Source organism: Oncorhynchus masou, chromosome 29, assembly GCF_036934945.1.
Source record: "Oncorhynchus masou masou isolate Uvic2021 chromosome 29, UVic_Omas_1.1, whole genome shotgun sequence".
Lineage (NCBI taxonomy): Eukaryota > Metazoa > Chordata > Actinopteri > Salmoniformes > Salmonidae > Oncorhynchus > Oncorhynchus masou.
In genome coordinates, this window is record NC_088240.1 from 13,659,856 (window position 1) to 13,676,468 (window position 16,613).

General features: G+C 44.8%; 1 protein-coding gene and 1 pseudogene across 1 annotated transcript in view; one reads left to right on the plus strand and one right to left on the minus strand.

Moving 5' to 3' along the window:
* LOC135519031 (CRACD-like protein) overlaps positions 1-16,613 on the minus strand; it is a 555,588-nt gene that overhangs the window by 207,334 nt on the left and 331,641 nt on the right. The window lies entirely within an intron of this gene.
* LOC135519459 (rho guanine nucleotide exchange factor 7-like) overlaps positions 1-16,613 on the plus strand; it is a 59,784-nt pseudogene that overhangs the window by 41,152 nt on the left and 2,019 nt on the right.

A 16,613-nucleotide genomic window follows, 5' to 3' on the forward strand; every position in this document is an offset into this window, starting at 1 on the left:
CTTGTTCAATTGTGGAGTACCTTGACTGACACGAGAAGAAACTGAGGGGCCGATCCGATTCATCTTCCTGTAAGAGAACCGCACCCCACTATACTACCTCCTACTTAAACCCTCCAACTTAAAAGGTTTGTCAAAGTTGGGGGCGGCAAGCACTGGGGCATTTTAGTAGCATTTTAGTAGCAAAGTAGCATTTTAGCGGACTCAAAGGCATAATTACAGTCCTTGGACCACTTAAATGGTTCCTTGGGACTAAGCAGAGATGAAAGGGGAGCTATTACCATCGAGAAATTCTTACAGAATGTACGATAGTACCCTACCATCCCCAGGAATCTGCGCAACTGGCGGCGAGTCGTGGGAGCAGGAAAAGCAGCAATTGCTTCCACTTTTCCAGTTACTGGGCGCACTTGACCTCGTCCCACTTGTTTCCCTACGTAAGTCACAGCAGCCTTCCCACACTCACACTTGGCCAAATTGAGGGTTAAAGAAGCATTCTCCAACTTCTAAAACACACTTTTCAAAGTGGAGAGATGATCAGACCAAGTAGCCGAATGTATCACCACATCGTCAAGGTAAGCAGTACAATTTGGCACATCTGCAAACACAATGTTAACTAGCTGCTGAAAAGTGCAGGTGCATTACACATACCAAAGGGCATCACAGTATATTGTACAAAGTTATCAGGCGTAACGAAAGCCGATATGTCAGAAGCTCGAGAGGTCAGAGGCACCTGCCAATAACCTTTTAGCAAATCTAACTTACTAACGTAAGCAGCAGAAACAATTCTATCAATACAGTCATCTAAGCAAGGTAGAGGAAAAGAATTCAACTTTGTAACTGCATTTACACGACCATAGTCTGTACATAAGTGGAATGTACCGTCAGGCTTAGGAACAAGAATACACAGGGAACTCCAGGAGCTGTTACTGGGTTTTGCCATGTCATTCTGTAATAAATAAGCTACCTCACTTTTCATTACCTCGCTTTTCTTAGCATTAACCCGGTATGGATGCTGACGTATAGGAACAGCGTTCCCCACATCCACGTCATGTTCCAAGATGGACGTGCAACTTGGAATGTCCTGAAACACTTTAACAGTTTATCAATAAAATAAGATCCTTAGTTTGATCATTATCCAAATGTTCCATTTGAGAGGGTAACTTCTTCAGCATCTCTGAATTACAAGGCGTTCACACTGCTATAACATATGGCGTAACTCCAACCCATCCTCCTCATCCTCCTCTAGGTCCCAGCCCGGCTTCAGCACCACCGCAGCCACACTGGAGACGGCTTACTTGAGGAACTGTCAGGAGAATCACGCACATAATGTTTTCAGCATGTTAACATGACACACACGGGAAGAACGCCTACAGTCTGGGGTCTTTATCACATAATTGGTGTCACTGAGTTTCTTTTCCACAAGATATGGTCCAGAAAAATGTGCTGACAGATGAGCCAGGGATTGGCACCAAAACTAAAACTTGATCCCCTGGTGCAAAAGAACGGCCAACACCCTTTTTGTCATAATGCAACTTCATGCGTTTTTGAGTCGAGCAGAGAGACTTTTGGGCTAACGCACATGCGGCGTGCAGTCTCTCCCGCATCTTACTGACATAATCCAACACATTTTTAGGGGCGCTACTGGGTGTAGGAGATAAGATATGCTCCTTCAAAAAACTTTCAGCGGACCCCTTGGGGTGTGTCCAAACACAAGGTCACCAGGGCTGAACCCTATGGACTCGTGTATTGTTTCCCTAATAGCAAATAGGACAAAGGGCACCCCTCATCCCAATCAGTACTGGTATCCATGCAATACTTGCGTAGCATTGCCTTTAGCATCTGATGCCAGCGTTCGAGAGCCACTTGAATCTCTGGATGATATGGACTGGAGACCTGATGGAATATACACAATGTCTTTAACACATTTGAGAACAGTTTTGACATGAAGTTGGATCCCTGATCAGTTTGGATTACTTTAGGGAATCCAAACGTAGAGAAGAACTTCACTAGTGCCTTCACCACAGTCTTAGCCGTTATAATACGGAGAGGAATAGCCTCTGGGTATCGAGTAGCACTGCACATTAATGTTAGTAGGAAGTGGTTACCTGACCTGGTTTTCGGCAATGGACCTACACAATCAATTATCACTCATTCAAACGGTTCCCCCATCACAAGAATCGGGCAGAGCGGCGCTCGAGGAACTGTTTGATTCACTTTCCCAGTGAGTTGACACGTGACATGTTTTACAAATTTGGACCACGTCCGACTTCAAACCTGGCCAGAAAAAAATGACGAAGGACTCGGTTATAAGTCTTTGTGATCCCTAAGTGTAAGGACCACGCACCTGCTGTCGGAATGGTGTAGGAACAACCACTTGACACACTTGACTCCAGTCATTAATGGTGTCATGAGCTGCCCATTTACGCATCAAAACTCCTGCTTCCATAAAGTAGGCAGTCTCTCTAGTTTTAGCTTCTTCAATGGAAATTACTGAAGCAAAACACCTGTGAAGACTGGTGTCTCCTTTTTGACATTCAATCACCTTCTCAGGGGTGACAGACAAAAGAATGTCATGTAATTGGGGCGCGATTTTGCTTTCACCTGCCTTAGTTTTTCCGGGAGTAAAGACTGTCGGCATTGCAGAAGGAATACTCGGTGCATTGTCTTCTACCTCAACATTCTCAAAAATGGAACTAGCCAAATTCACCACATCTCCAAGCTTACGAGATTGTGCCCTCGTTAACACACAAGCAGGAAAAACATGGGGAAATGCTTGAACCAGTTTCTCATCTGTAGTTCTGATTTCTGGGTTGTCTACGACTTCTAACACAGGGGTGGCGTTACCACCAGCGGTATCGTTCCCTAGTAACAAAGTGACTCCTTTTACTGACAGCGGAGACACTCCACCAACACGGAAACGTCCTGATACCAAGTCTGACACTAAGTGGACCCAGTGTAATGGTACAGGTACGGTTTGTCTCTCTATCCCCTGTAATATGACATGCGAGCCACAATATGTTTCAGGAGACCAGGGTAAAGCATCAGTAACGATTACTGACTGCGCCGCCCGGTGTCTCGTAAGATTTGTATGGGCTTTTGATCAGCTTGTTCTCCAGTTAAGGAAACACGACCGGCAGAGATAAACGGAGCATAGACAGGATCCGGTTTCTCAAATGCTGAATCCAAACCCCTGTGCAACGGACAGGCCAAAGACTTGACTAAACCCACACTTTTCATTTTTGGGGACGGTGACAGGGACTGTTTCGGTTTCTTTTTCAAAACCGGGCAGTCCGCAATCACGTGACCCTTTTGGTGACAGTAAAAACATTCACGGATTTCATGCAAAGGCTTAGGGTTGTCAGAGGAAAAGCGACCTGAACGAGGCACTGATGACGTAATCGTCCGGCCTTCAAAACGAGGCGCACCAAAGACAGTCTTGTGTGTCAAAGCGTACTCATCTGCCAACACTGCTGCCTGGGCCAATGTCACCACTTTCTGTTCATTTAAATGAACTACAATTCTATCTGGGAGGTTGCTATTAAAATCTTCCAACAGCATCAATTCCCGAATATCAGCAAAGGTGTTTAAACAGAGACTCCCTTGCAAACTCAAAAGTACGTGAGATGTTTTTTTGTGGTTCCTGAAGCGCTGTCTATAAGCTTCAGGCACCAACTCATAAACCCGCAACACGGTAGTTTTAACTGTATCGTAGTGTAAACTGTCTTCCAGGGAGAGAGCAGCTACTACTTCCTAGGCTTTCCCAGACAATTTATATTCTATCAAGAGCGGCCAAACCTCGAGTGGCCAATGCAGCGTAGCGGCCACACGCTCAAACGCAGAGAAATAAGAATCAACTTCCGACTCTCGGAATGTAGGGACTAAAGCTATATTTTTACTTACATCGAAGTGGACTTGATGATGAGCAGCTTGTGGAGCCAGCGTCTAGCTCCAGTTGTCCGCTCCTCACCTCCTTGTTGGATTCTATTTTCCTAATGTCAAGAACAAAATGCATCTGTCTCGCTTTATCTTTTTGCTGCATTTCTAAATGGGCCAGCCTCACCTTCAGCCTAGCAGTCCTGTCTGAACGTCCCAAAGCAGAAGATAAAGGGTCATATCGGGGCAATGTAAAGGGGGTACGAGCAACCCCTTCCTCTGCCCTGTCCTCCGACTTGGCATCGGTAGGTCTCCTCTCCTTGCAATGAGAGAATTCGTTTTCTCACTAAACCCTCCCTGACTAGCACCAAAAGCTCACCCTTAAGGGCTTTCTCAGGGATAACGAATCCATAATGGTCAGCTACAGCTAAAAGGTCTACTTTACGAAACCTCACCAAACAATCAATAGAGGGCGCTGAGGCAGCCATCTCGTACAATGCAGTTAACTGAATACACACAAACTAAACAAGTCATACAAACTCACAACCTACCATCACACCTCAATCACCAATCACAGAGAGCTCAGAGCACCAGGGTCCGCTGGGTTAATGGATCCCGGATGAGCCCCCATTATGTTACGCACGCCTCTAGGAAGAGGGAACGCAACACCCTGCTACAACTCAACTCCCTGTGAAGTGAAAGAGGTATGGACTGTAGGTGTGAGTAAGGATGACAAAGGCAGAGAGAGTGGTATCGTTTACTATGAATTTATTCCTTCACATGGTAATATGGGGAAAAGGGGCTGGACGGAACCAAAGCAAAGAAAGTACATATCAAAGCCCCCTCCTACCTTACCTGCCTACCCACTACTTACCTAACTAGCACCACCTGGTGCCCTAACCAAAATACAGGGGGTAGTCCACTCAGGTCTTACCTAGTGTGCCTAGACAGTGAATATACTATGGGTATATGTATGCCTGCAGGCCTCTTGCCTAAGCACTCCCTAGGTGCCTTCCCCTTCCCACCCTGGGAACAAATGAATCAAACAAATAATACAAACAATTTCACATATCAAAACACTGCATTCTATTGACACGCAACAGTCATAACCAATCAGCTCCCTCAGCAATAACTAACATAAATACCAAATCTTTCTGAGAAACAACCATATGCTATAACCCTCAGCCATCAGCCTCCTCAGCCATCAGCCTCCTCTCGCAGCAATCTCTCTCAGCAGTGATTTTGGTCTCTGACCAACAGAACACTGGTTTTAATATAGCCTCAGAAGGCATTGGTAATTGGAGACAGCCGCGTCCTGACGAGGGGCCATGGAGTCGACCAATCAGCTGCTTGGGGGGGATTTCAGGAAGCCATCCTGAAACACACACCTACAAAACCACAACACAGAAACTGGGGAACGTAACAGTGTGAGTGTCTGTGTGTGTGTGTGTTGGTGTCTTTGTGTGTGTGTGTGTGTCTCTGTGTGTGTTGGTGTCTGTGTGTGTGTGTGTGTCCCTCTCTGTCTGTGTGTGTGTGTGTATCTGTGTGTGTTGGTGTCTCTGTGTGTGTGTGTGTTTGTGTGTGTCTGTGTGTTTGTGTGTGTGTCTCTGTGTGTGTGTTTCTCTGTGTCTGAGAAGTGCATCTGTAAAAGTTTGTGAGTGCTTTTGGTGACAAGCCGAATTTCTTCAGCCTCCTGAGGTTGAAGAGGCGCTGCTGCGCCTTCTTCACGATGCTGTCTGTGTGAGTGGACCAATTCAGTTTGTCTGTGATGTGTATGCCGAGGAACTTAAAACTTGCTACTCTCTCCACTACTGTTCCATCGATGTGGATAGGGGTGTGTTCCCTCTGCTGTTTCCTGAAGTCCACAATCATCTCCTTAGTTTTGTTGACCTTGAGTGTGAGGTAATTTTCCTGACACCACACTCCGAGGGCCCTCACCTCCTCCCTGTAGGCCATCTCGTCGTTGTTGGTAATCAAGCCTACCACTGTTGTGTCGTCCGCAAACTTGATGATTGAGTTGGAGGCGTGCGTGGCCACGCAGTCGTGGTTGAACAGGGAGTACAGGAGAGGGCTCAGAACGCACCCTTGTGGGGCCCCAGTGTTGAGGATCAGTGGGGAGGACATGTTGTTACCTACCCTCACCACCTGGGGGCGGCCCGTCAGGAAGTCCAGTACCCAGTTGCACAGGGCGGGGTCGAGACCCAGGGTCTCGAGCTTGATGACGAGCTTGGAGGGTACTATGGTGTTGAATGCCGAGCTGTAGTCGATGAACAGCATTCTCACATAGGTATTCCTCTTGTCCAGATGGGTTAGGGCAGTGTGCAGTGTGGTTGAGATTGCATCGTCTGTGGACCTATTTGGGCGGTAAGCAAATTGGAGTGGGTCTAGGGTGTCAGGTAGGGTGGAGATGATATGGTCCTTGACTAGTCTCTCAAAGCACTTCATGATGACGGAAGTGAGTGCTACGGGGCGGTAGTCGTTTAGCTCAGTTACCTTAGCTTTCTTGGGAACAGGAACAATGATGGCCCTCTTGAAGCATGTGGGAACAGCAGACTGAGATAGGGATTGATTGAATATGTCCGTAAATACACCAGCCAGCTGGTCTGCGCATGCTCTGAGGGCACGGCTGGGGATGCCGTCTGGGCCTGCAGCCTTGCGAGGGTTAACACGTTTTAAATGTTTTACTCACCTCGGCTGCATTGAAGGAGAGTCCGCATGTTTTCGTTGCGGGCTGTGTCAGTGGCACTGTATTGTCCTCAATGCGGGCAAAAAAGTTATTTAGTCTGCCTGGGAGCAAGACATCCTGGTCCGTGACTGGGCTGGTTTTCTTTTTGTAATCCGTGATTGACTGTAGACCCTGCCACATACCTCGTGTCTGAGCCGTTGAATTGAGATTCTACTTTGTCTCTATACTGACGCTTAGCTTGTTTGATAGCCTTACGGAGGGAATAGCTGCACTGTTTGTACTCGGTCATGTTACCAGACACCTTGCCCTGATTAAAAGCAGTGGTTCGTGCTTTCAGTTTCACACGAATGCTGCCATCAATCCACGGTTTCTGGTTAGGGAATGTTTTAATCGTTGCTATGGGAACGACATCTTCAACGCACGTTCTAATGAACTCGCACACCGAATCAGCGTATTCGTCAATGTTGTTATCTGACGCAATACGAAACATGTCCCAGTCCACGTGATGGAAGCAGTCTTGGAGTGTGGAATCAGCTTGGTCGGACCAGCGTTGGACAGACCTCAGCATGGGAGCTTCTTGTTTTAGTTTTTGTCTGTAGGCAGGTATCAGCAAACCCTTGTGTGTGTGTTTCTCTCTGTGTGTGTATGTGTGTGTGTCTCTCTGTCTGTGTTTGTGTGTGTATGTGTCTGTCTCTTTCTCTCTGTCTGTGTGTATGTGTCTCTCTCTCTGTGTGTGTGAGTGTGTGTGTTTGTGTGTGTGTCTCTCCCTCTCTGTGTGTGTGTGTGTTTTTGTGTGTGTGTGTGTGTGTGTGTGTGTGTGTGCTGGCTGTTCTAACCTCTCTCCTCTCTTCTCCAGGTACAGCTGATCTAGAGGAAGATGCTCAAATCCTGAAGGTGATAGAAGCTTACTGTACCAGCGCCAAGACCAGACAGACCCTCAATTCCAGTAAGAACACACACACACACACACACACACACACACACACACACACACACACACACACACACACACACACACACACACACACACACACACACACACACACACACACACACACACACACACACACACACACACACACACACACACACACACTTGTTGATGTCAGGTCATGTTGTCATTCCAGGATCAGTGTAGTTTACCCTGCTGTTAGTTATTAATTCTCTGTTCTGTCTCTCTCTTCACTCCTCACCACTCCTTCAATCTTCTGTTGACGTTCCTTCCTAATTTTATTTCATCATTTGTTTTTGGGGGGTTGTTGTACTACTATGATTACATCTTACCATTCTGATTTAATCCATCGTTCATCCCTCGTCCCTCTCCTCATTGGTTACGGTTTGCCCTCGTCATCCACATTGTTTGCACCACCCACACCCACACCCCCCTCCCCCTTTCCCCTCCCCATGCGTTCGCACCACTCCCCATCAGCCTGGCAGGGTACTGACCTGATGCACAACCACGTCCTGGGGAACATGGAGCGGCCCAGCGTGGACTCTCCGGGCCACCATAGCAGCGTGTCGCGACCTGACTTGACTGGCTCAGACCTGTCGGAGGACTCTGACTACGACTCTGTGTGGACGACCCACAGTTACAGGATGGGCTCAGCGTCGTGCAAGAGCTGCATCTCTCACCAGAACTAAACCCCCAAAACTACCGTGGTCGTACCCTACCGTACCGCGCGATACCACACAGCACAGCACGTTTACCTCTTAACCTGTGGTCTAGAGGAAAACCAACCAGTTTTTAAGTGTATTTATTTAATTTATTTGTAATTATTATTGTGTTCATTTAATTTTTATTTGTGTTTGTAATTTTTGGGAGATTGTACTCTCTTTGTTTGAAAATCTACCATGTTACCTTGACCTCTCTCTTTCCGTATTTGTCAGGTAGCTTGTGTTGGGTTTCTGTGTGTCTGATATTCAGATGTGGTTCAGGAAGGAAGGCATTCTATTGACCATGTTCTCTAACCTAGCTCCTTCTTCCACATATATTACAGTAGCAAATGTTGTGCTGAACTTTGACATTTCCAATGAATCGATATACTTTTGTTATTACTATGACTGCCTTAAGGCTTTTACCCCTGTTGTAGTACCCCCTGCAGTATTTCACGCACAGGACACAGCATTGACAGTAGGATTTCTACGATATTGTTATTAATAGGATATTATATAGGACATGAGATCGAAGTTCCCCTAAGAACAGCATGCATGCTTCATTCCCAGGGTGACGATTTACACTCTTATCAGATTTTACCCCAATCCAAAATGCAGTACTTTTAAACTCAATATTCATTCAACAGCTTAACAATGATATTCTCAAAAGCAGTACAACTTTAGGCCCTAAGCAGAGCCACAAGTTTGGCAGGTCCAGTTTCTATATCCCAAGTAAGAAACATTTGTTTGTATCCTTCAAAACATTACCATGCTCTTCCATGCATTAGTAAGAACTCTTCTCCTGAGAAAGTATTTCCTTATGCCACGGTAAAAATTCCCAGGGACAGTTTTTCAAAGGTTATCTGGATTCCGGCTATTGGATAGGAATGGGGACACCCGTTCAATTTATTATATTCTATTCCTGATAGCATTTAATCATTTATCCGTCCTCTCTCTGCAGATCAGCCAGATAGATAACTCCTCCATTCCTCAGATCAAAACTGGGCCCAGATCAGTTTCTCTCTCTCCGTCACTCCTCCATCTCCTCAGATCCACTTCAAATTAGTCCTCTCTCTGCAGATCAGTCTTCTCTCTCTGCAGATCAGTCTTCTCTCTCTGCAGATCAGTCCTCTCTCTCTGCAGATCAGTCCTCTCTCTCTGCAGATCAGTCTTCTCTCTCCGCAGATCAGTCTTCTCTCTCCGCAGATCAGTCTTCTCTCTCTCCGCAGATCAGTCTTCTCTCTCCACAGATCAGTCTTCTCTCTCTGCAGATCAGTCTTCTCTCTCCACAGATCAGTCTTCTCTCTCTGCAGATCAGTCTTCTCTTTCTCTGCAGATCAGTCTTCTCTTTCTCTGCAGATTAGTCTTCTCTCTCCGCAGTTATTCTGACAATATATGGAATAAATGGCTTTGTTATTTATGTATTTCTACAAATCATTTGTTTTATTTTACCTAAATTATTTTGTATTACATATGTGATTAGTATTATTTTTTAATTTCACTGTGTATGTCAATGTTTACAACCAAAGTGGAACATACAGTTAACCTCTCTCTACATGATGGTGAAATGGTATCAGCGTTTATACATTGAGCATGTGAGGTTGGGATTCATTGGTGCACAACCTCTGTGGTAGAGCATTGCAATGTGTTAACCATGAACAGTTTCTGTACCTCCTCTAACCAGTGTGTGTATAACATGAAACTGAGTGGATGGTGTAGCCTAGTAATTACGCTTGCCATAGATATTGAGTGTCCCTGTACAGCTCATCCATACTGTAAATCTACAATGTCAGTGTTGAGGAAGTGTTAACCAAAAGAGAACTTAGTCTTGTGGGAGAGGTCAAATGGGACATACTTATTCATCAACACAGATCAACATGAACTAAAATAAATAATCTCCTTTTTGTACATAGTTGATGTCAGTAGAACAACAAATAAGCCAAACAGTGGTTCTATCAGTATTTGAGCTAAGAATATGACTGTCCTCGTGTTGTGTCTTCTACTTTGTAACTGCAGTGTATTCTGTGGTTGGTCAGGTCATGTGACTGCAGTGTATTCTGTGGTTGGTCAGGTCATGTGACTGCAGTGTATTCTGTGGTTGGTCAGGTCATGTGACTGCAGTGTATTCTGTGGTTGGTCAGGTCATGTGACTGCGTTGGTCAGGTATTCTGTGGTTGGTCAGTGTATTCTGTGGTTGGTCAGGTCATGTGACTGCAGTGTACTCTGTGGTTGGTCAGGTCATGTGACTGCAGTGTATTCTGTGGTTGGTCAGGTCATGTGACTGCAGTGTATTCTGTGGTTGGTCAGGTCATGTGACTGCAGTGTATTCTGTGGTTGGTCAGGTCATGTGACTGCAGTGTACTGTGGTTGGTCTCATGTGGTGTGGTCAGGTCATGTGACTGCAGTGTACTCTGTGGTTGGTCAGGTCATGTGACTGCAGTGTATTCTCATGTGACTGCAGTGTATTCTGAAAAACTCTGTGGTTGGTCAAACTGCAGTGTACTCTGTGGTTGGTCAGGTCAAAAGAAAAGCAAAAACTGAGAGGTGAAGTGACTGCTTTGTCCAACTGTGTCCTCTGTATGCTCCAATGATGTATAGGACCTATCCCACACCTGTGATCAAAATGTCCTACCTACCTTACCTACATACCTACGGTACCTACCTAGAAACCTACAATATATACAGGCTTATGTACAGTACCAGTCAAAAGTTTGGACATGCCAACTCATGTTTTTCTTTAATTTTACTATTTTCTACATTGTAGAATAACAGTGAAGACATCAAAACTATGAAATTACACACATGGAATCATGTAGTAACCAAAAAGTGTTAAACAAACCAAAATATGTTTTATATTTGAGATTCTTCAATATAGCCACCCTTTTGCCTTGATGACAGCTTTGCACATTCTTGGCATTTTCTCAACCAGCTTCATGAGGTAGTCACCTGGAATACATTTCAATTAACAGTTGTGCCTTCTTAATATTAATTTGTGGAACTTATTTCCTTCTTAATGCATTTGAGACAGTTGTTTGTGTTCTGACAAGGTAGGGGTGGTATACAGAAAGCCATATTTAGTTAATGACCAAGTCCATATTAAGGCAAGAACAGCTCAAATAGGCAAAGATTAATGACAGTCCATCATTACTTTAAGACATGAAGGTCAGTCAATCTGGAATATTGAAAGAAAAGTTTCTTCAAGTGCAGTCACAAAAACCTTCAAATGCTATGGTGGAACTGGCTCTCATGAGGACCGCCACAGGAAAGGAAGACCCAGACTTACTTCTGCTGCAGAGGATAAGTTCATTAGAGTTACCAGCCTTAGAAATTGCAGCCCAAATAAATGCTTCGCAGAGTTCAAGTAACAGACACATCTCAACATCAACTGTTCACATGAGAAGGCGTGAATCAGGCCTTCATGGTCGAATTGCTGCAAAGAAACCACTACTAAAGGACACAAATAAGAAGATGAAACTTGCTTGGGCCAAGAAAGACGAGCAATGGAAATTAGACCAGTGGAAATCTGTCCTTTTGGACTGATGAGTCCAAATTTTGACATTTTTTGTTTCCAACCAGAATGTCTTTGTGAGATGCCGAGTAGGTGAAAGGATGATCTCCACGTGTGTGGTTCCCACTGTGAAGCATGGAGGAGGAGGTGTGATTGTGTGGGGGTGCTTTTTGGTGACACTGGTGATTTATTTAGAATTAAACCAATTTGTAAGCATCCCATCTGGTTTGCACTGCTAAATGATTTGTAAATTAAATGTAAAGGCACACTTCACCAGCATCCCATCTGGTTTGCACTTAGTCCCACTATCATTTGTTTTTCAACAAGACAATAACCCAAAACACACCTCCAGGCTCTGTAAGGGCATCATATGACCTGGCCTCCACAATCAACCTACCTCAACCCAATTTAGATGGTTTGGGATGATTTGGACTGCAGAGGGAAGGAAAAGCAGCCAACAAGTGCTCAGCATATGTGAGAACTCCTTCAAGCCTGTTGGAAAAACATTCCAGATGAAGCTGGTTGAGAGAATGCCAAGTGTGTGCAAAGCTGTAATCAAGGCAAAAGGTGGCTACTTTGAAGAATCTAAATATATTTTGATTCGTTTAACACTTTTTTGGTTACTACATTATTCCATCTGTGTTAGTTCATAGTTTTGATGTCTTCACTATTACTCTACAATGTAGAAAATAGAAAAAATAAAGAAAAACCCTTGAATGAGTGGGTGTGCCCAAACTTTTGACTGGTACTGTGTATGACAAGAGGTCCCAAACACTGTATCATTGAGTTGTGAATAAATCTGTCTTTTGTTAGCGGTTGGTATTTGGGGTGTTTTGTCAGAACCTTATTTCACTGTGTTGGATGTCACTGTCAACAAGATTCCAGGCTAAACTATTAGAACAGGAAATGTGAAAACAAAATGGTGTCTTTTCTCTCATGAAAATACGCTGTATTCTTGTTGTTGTTTTATTTTTGTCTGCAACAGCCAGGGGTGTGGTGAGGTAAAACCAACGAGGGGTGAATGGATCAGGATGGTGAAGAAGGAATTACGCCTCTCTCTCATCCTCCTGCTGTTCTTCCTCTCCTGGCTCCTCTGTCCTTCTGTCATTGTGTCTTGTCTTTCTGTGCATAACTAACTAACCCACGGCCTCTCCAGTCTCATGTGTTTGTGTCCTCGTTTTGCTTTTCTTATAACATAATCAATCACCAACCAGAAACTCAGTCACTGATGTTAGCTAAACTGCTGTGGGTAGAAGTTGACCTTAGGCACAGATCTAGGATCAGCTTACTCTCCCACAATTCTAACCAGCCATTAGGAGTTGGAAGTCCAAACAGACCTTAGATCAGTGTATCTAGTGTGTTGTGTTCATCTGGAACAGGGGTGACGCGGAGTGACACAGGGCTGCAGGTCATCATCCCCGGAGAGGAGATCATCATGGAGGAGACGATGAGCAACATACATTCTGTGGTTGGTGAGAAGTCAGTTGTTCTGTTCTCCTTCCCTCCTCTTCCTCTTCTTCCACCTCCTCTTCTCCCTCCTCCTTTTCATCGTCGTCCTCCTCCTCTTCTCCCTCCTCTTCCTCCTCCTTCTCTTCTTCCTCCTTCTCCTACTCCCCACGCCACTTCCTCCTCTTCTTCCTCCCTTTTCCACCTTCTCCTACTCCCCACCTCTCCCATCTCCTTTCCACCTCCTCCTCATCCTCCTCTTCCTCCTCCACCCCCTTCTTCGTTTTTGCAGCATTGAAGGTCCCCAAGAACACAGTGGCCTCCATCATTCTTAAATGGAAGAAGTTTGGAACCACCAAGACTCTTCCTAGAGCTGGCTGCCTAGCCAAACTGACCAATCAGGGTAGAAGGGCCTTGGTCAGGAAGGATCAAGTACCCAATGGTCACTCTTTTTATTTATTTGTTTTTTTACCCCTTTTTCTTCCCAATTTCATGGTATCCAATTGGTGGTTACAGTCTTGTCTCATTGCGGCAACTCTCGTACGGACTCAGGAGAGGCGAAGGTCGAGAGCCGTGCATCCCCCGAAACACAACCCAACCAAACTGCACTGCTTCTTGACACAATGCCCACTTAACCCGGAAGCCAGCCGCAACAACGTGGAGGAGGAAATACTGTACACCTAGTGACCGTGTCAGCGTGCACTGCACCCGGCCTGCCACCGGAGTAGCTAGTGTGCGATGGGACAAAGACATCCCTGCTGGCCTAACCCTCCCCTAACCCGGACAACGCTGAGCCACCCCATGGGTTTCCCGGTCACGGCCGGCTGTGAAAGAGCCTCGGACCCAGAACCCGATGGTCACTCTGACAGAGCTCTAGAGTTCCTCTGTGGAGATGGGAAAACATTTCAGAAGGACAACCATCTCTGCTGCACTCCACCAATCAGGCCTTTATGGTAGAGTTACCAGACGGAAGCCACTCCTCACAGGAATTTGCCAAAATGCACCTAAAGACACCATGAGAAACAAGATTCTCTGGTCTGATGAAACCAAGATTGAACTCTTTGGCCTGAATGCCAAGTGTCACATCTGGAGGAGACCTGGCACCATCCCTATGGTGAAGCATGGTGGTGGCAGCATCATGCTGTGGGGATCTTTTTTCAGCGGCAGATGAACAGAGCAAAGTTCAGAGAGATCCTTGATGAAAACCTGCTCCAGAGTGCTCAGGACCCCAGACTGGGGCGAAGGTTCACCTTCCAACAGGACAACGACGCTAAGCACACAGCCAAGACAATGCAGGAGGGGCTTAGGGACAAGTCTCAAGCTTGTTCTTGAGTGGCCCAGCCAGAGCCCAGATTTAAATCCATCTCTAGAGAAACCTGAAAATAGCTGTTTAGCGACAGTCCCCATCCAACCTGACAGGGCTTGAGAGGATCTGCAGAGAAGAATGGGAGAAACTCCCCAAATACAGGTGTGCCAACCTTGTAGCATCATACCCAAGAAAACTGTAATCGCTGCCAAAGGTGCTTCAACAAAGTACTGAGTGAAGGGTCTGAAGACTCATGTAAATGTGATATTTTAAGTTTCTAAAAACGTGTTTTTGCTCAGTCATTATGGGCCTTGTGTGTAGATTGAAGTGGGGAAAAAAACTATTCAATCAATTCTATAATAAGGCTGTAACGTCACAAACTGTGGAAAAGGTTAAGTGGTCTGAATACTTTCCCAATGCACTGTATATTAGGGCTGGGCGATGATAATGATAATTATCAAGATATTAATCAAATAATGTTTAAAGGGGACATTTCTTCTTCAGACTCAAGCCTGCCTAAACAAACCGCAGGATTTAATGTTTATTATTTATTGTCAGAAGTAGAAGAAGTCACAAATAACATTAACTACACTTTTTTTTAAGCTATAAACCCGGACAAGTTATGAAAAATAAATAAAAAATAAAAAAACAAATAGTGCAAGTAAATATGCATTAAAAGTGTTAGACTAATGGTACATCACAGTTGAAGTTGGGTAGATGTTTATAACTGTTAGACTAATGGTACATCACAGTTGAAGTTGGGGTAGATGTTTATAACTGTTAGACTAATGGTACATCACAGTTGAAGTTGGGGTAGATGTTTATAACTGTTAGACTAATGGTACATCACAGTTGAAGTTGGGGTAGATGTTTATAACTGTTAGACTAATGGTACATCACAGTTGAAGTTGGGGTAGATGTTTATAACTGTTAGACTAATGGTACATCACAGTTGAAGTTGGGGTAGATGTTTATAACTGTTAGACTAATGGTACATCACAGTTGAAGTTGGGGTAGATGTTTATAACTGTTAGACTAATGGTACATCACAGTTGAAGTTGGGTAGATGTTTATAACTGTTAGACTAATGGTACATCACAGTTGAAGTTGGGGTAGATGTTTATAACTGTTAGACGAATGGTACATCACAGTTGAAGTTGGGGTAGATGTTTATAACTGTTAGACTAATGGTACATCACAGTTGAAGTTGGGGTAGATGTTTATAACTGTTAGACTAATGGTACATCACAGTTGAAGTTGGGGTAGATGTTTATAACTGTTAGACTAATGGTACATCACAGTTGAAGTTGGGTAGATGTTTATAACTGTTAGACTAATGGTACATCACAGTTGAAGTTGGAGTAGATGTTTATAACTGTTAGACTAATGGTACATCACAGTTGAAGTTGGGTCGATGTTTATAACTGTTAGACTAATGGTACATCACAGTTGAAGTTGGGGTAGATGTTTATAACTGTTAGACTAATGGTACATCACAGTTGAAGTTGGGGTAGATGTTTATAACTGTTAGACTAATGGTACATCACAGTTGAAGTTGGGGTAGATGTTTATAACTGTTAGACTAATGGTACATCACAGTTGAAGTTGGGTCGATGTTTATAACTGTTAGACTAATGGTACATCACAGTTAAAGTTGGGTCGATGTTTATAACTGTTAGACTAATGGTACATACAAGTTACAAGCAAGAAAGACACATCTGTCTACGGTCTCTGGCTTTAAAGCTGCCCTATGGCAGGTCACTATGTTGCCACCTGCTAAAAACACGCTCTGAGGGGGAGCTGATGCCACCTGTGCTAAAAACACGCTCTGAGGGGGAGCTGATGCCACCTGTGCTAAAAACACGCTCTGAGGGGGAGCTGATGCCACCTGTGCTAAAAACACACTCTGAGGGGGAGCTGATGCCACCTGCTAAAAACACGCTCTGAGGGGGAGCTGATGCCACCTGTGCTAAAAACACGCTCTGAGGGGGAGCTGATGCCACCTGTGCTAAAAACACACTCTGAGGGGGAGCTGATGCCACCTGTGCTAAAAACACGCTCTGAGGGGGAGCTGATGCCACCTGTGCTAAAAACACACTCTGAGGGGGAGCTGATGCCACCTGTGCTAAAAACACACTCTGAGG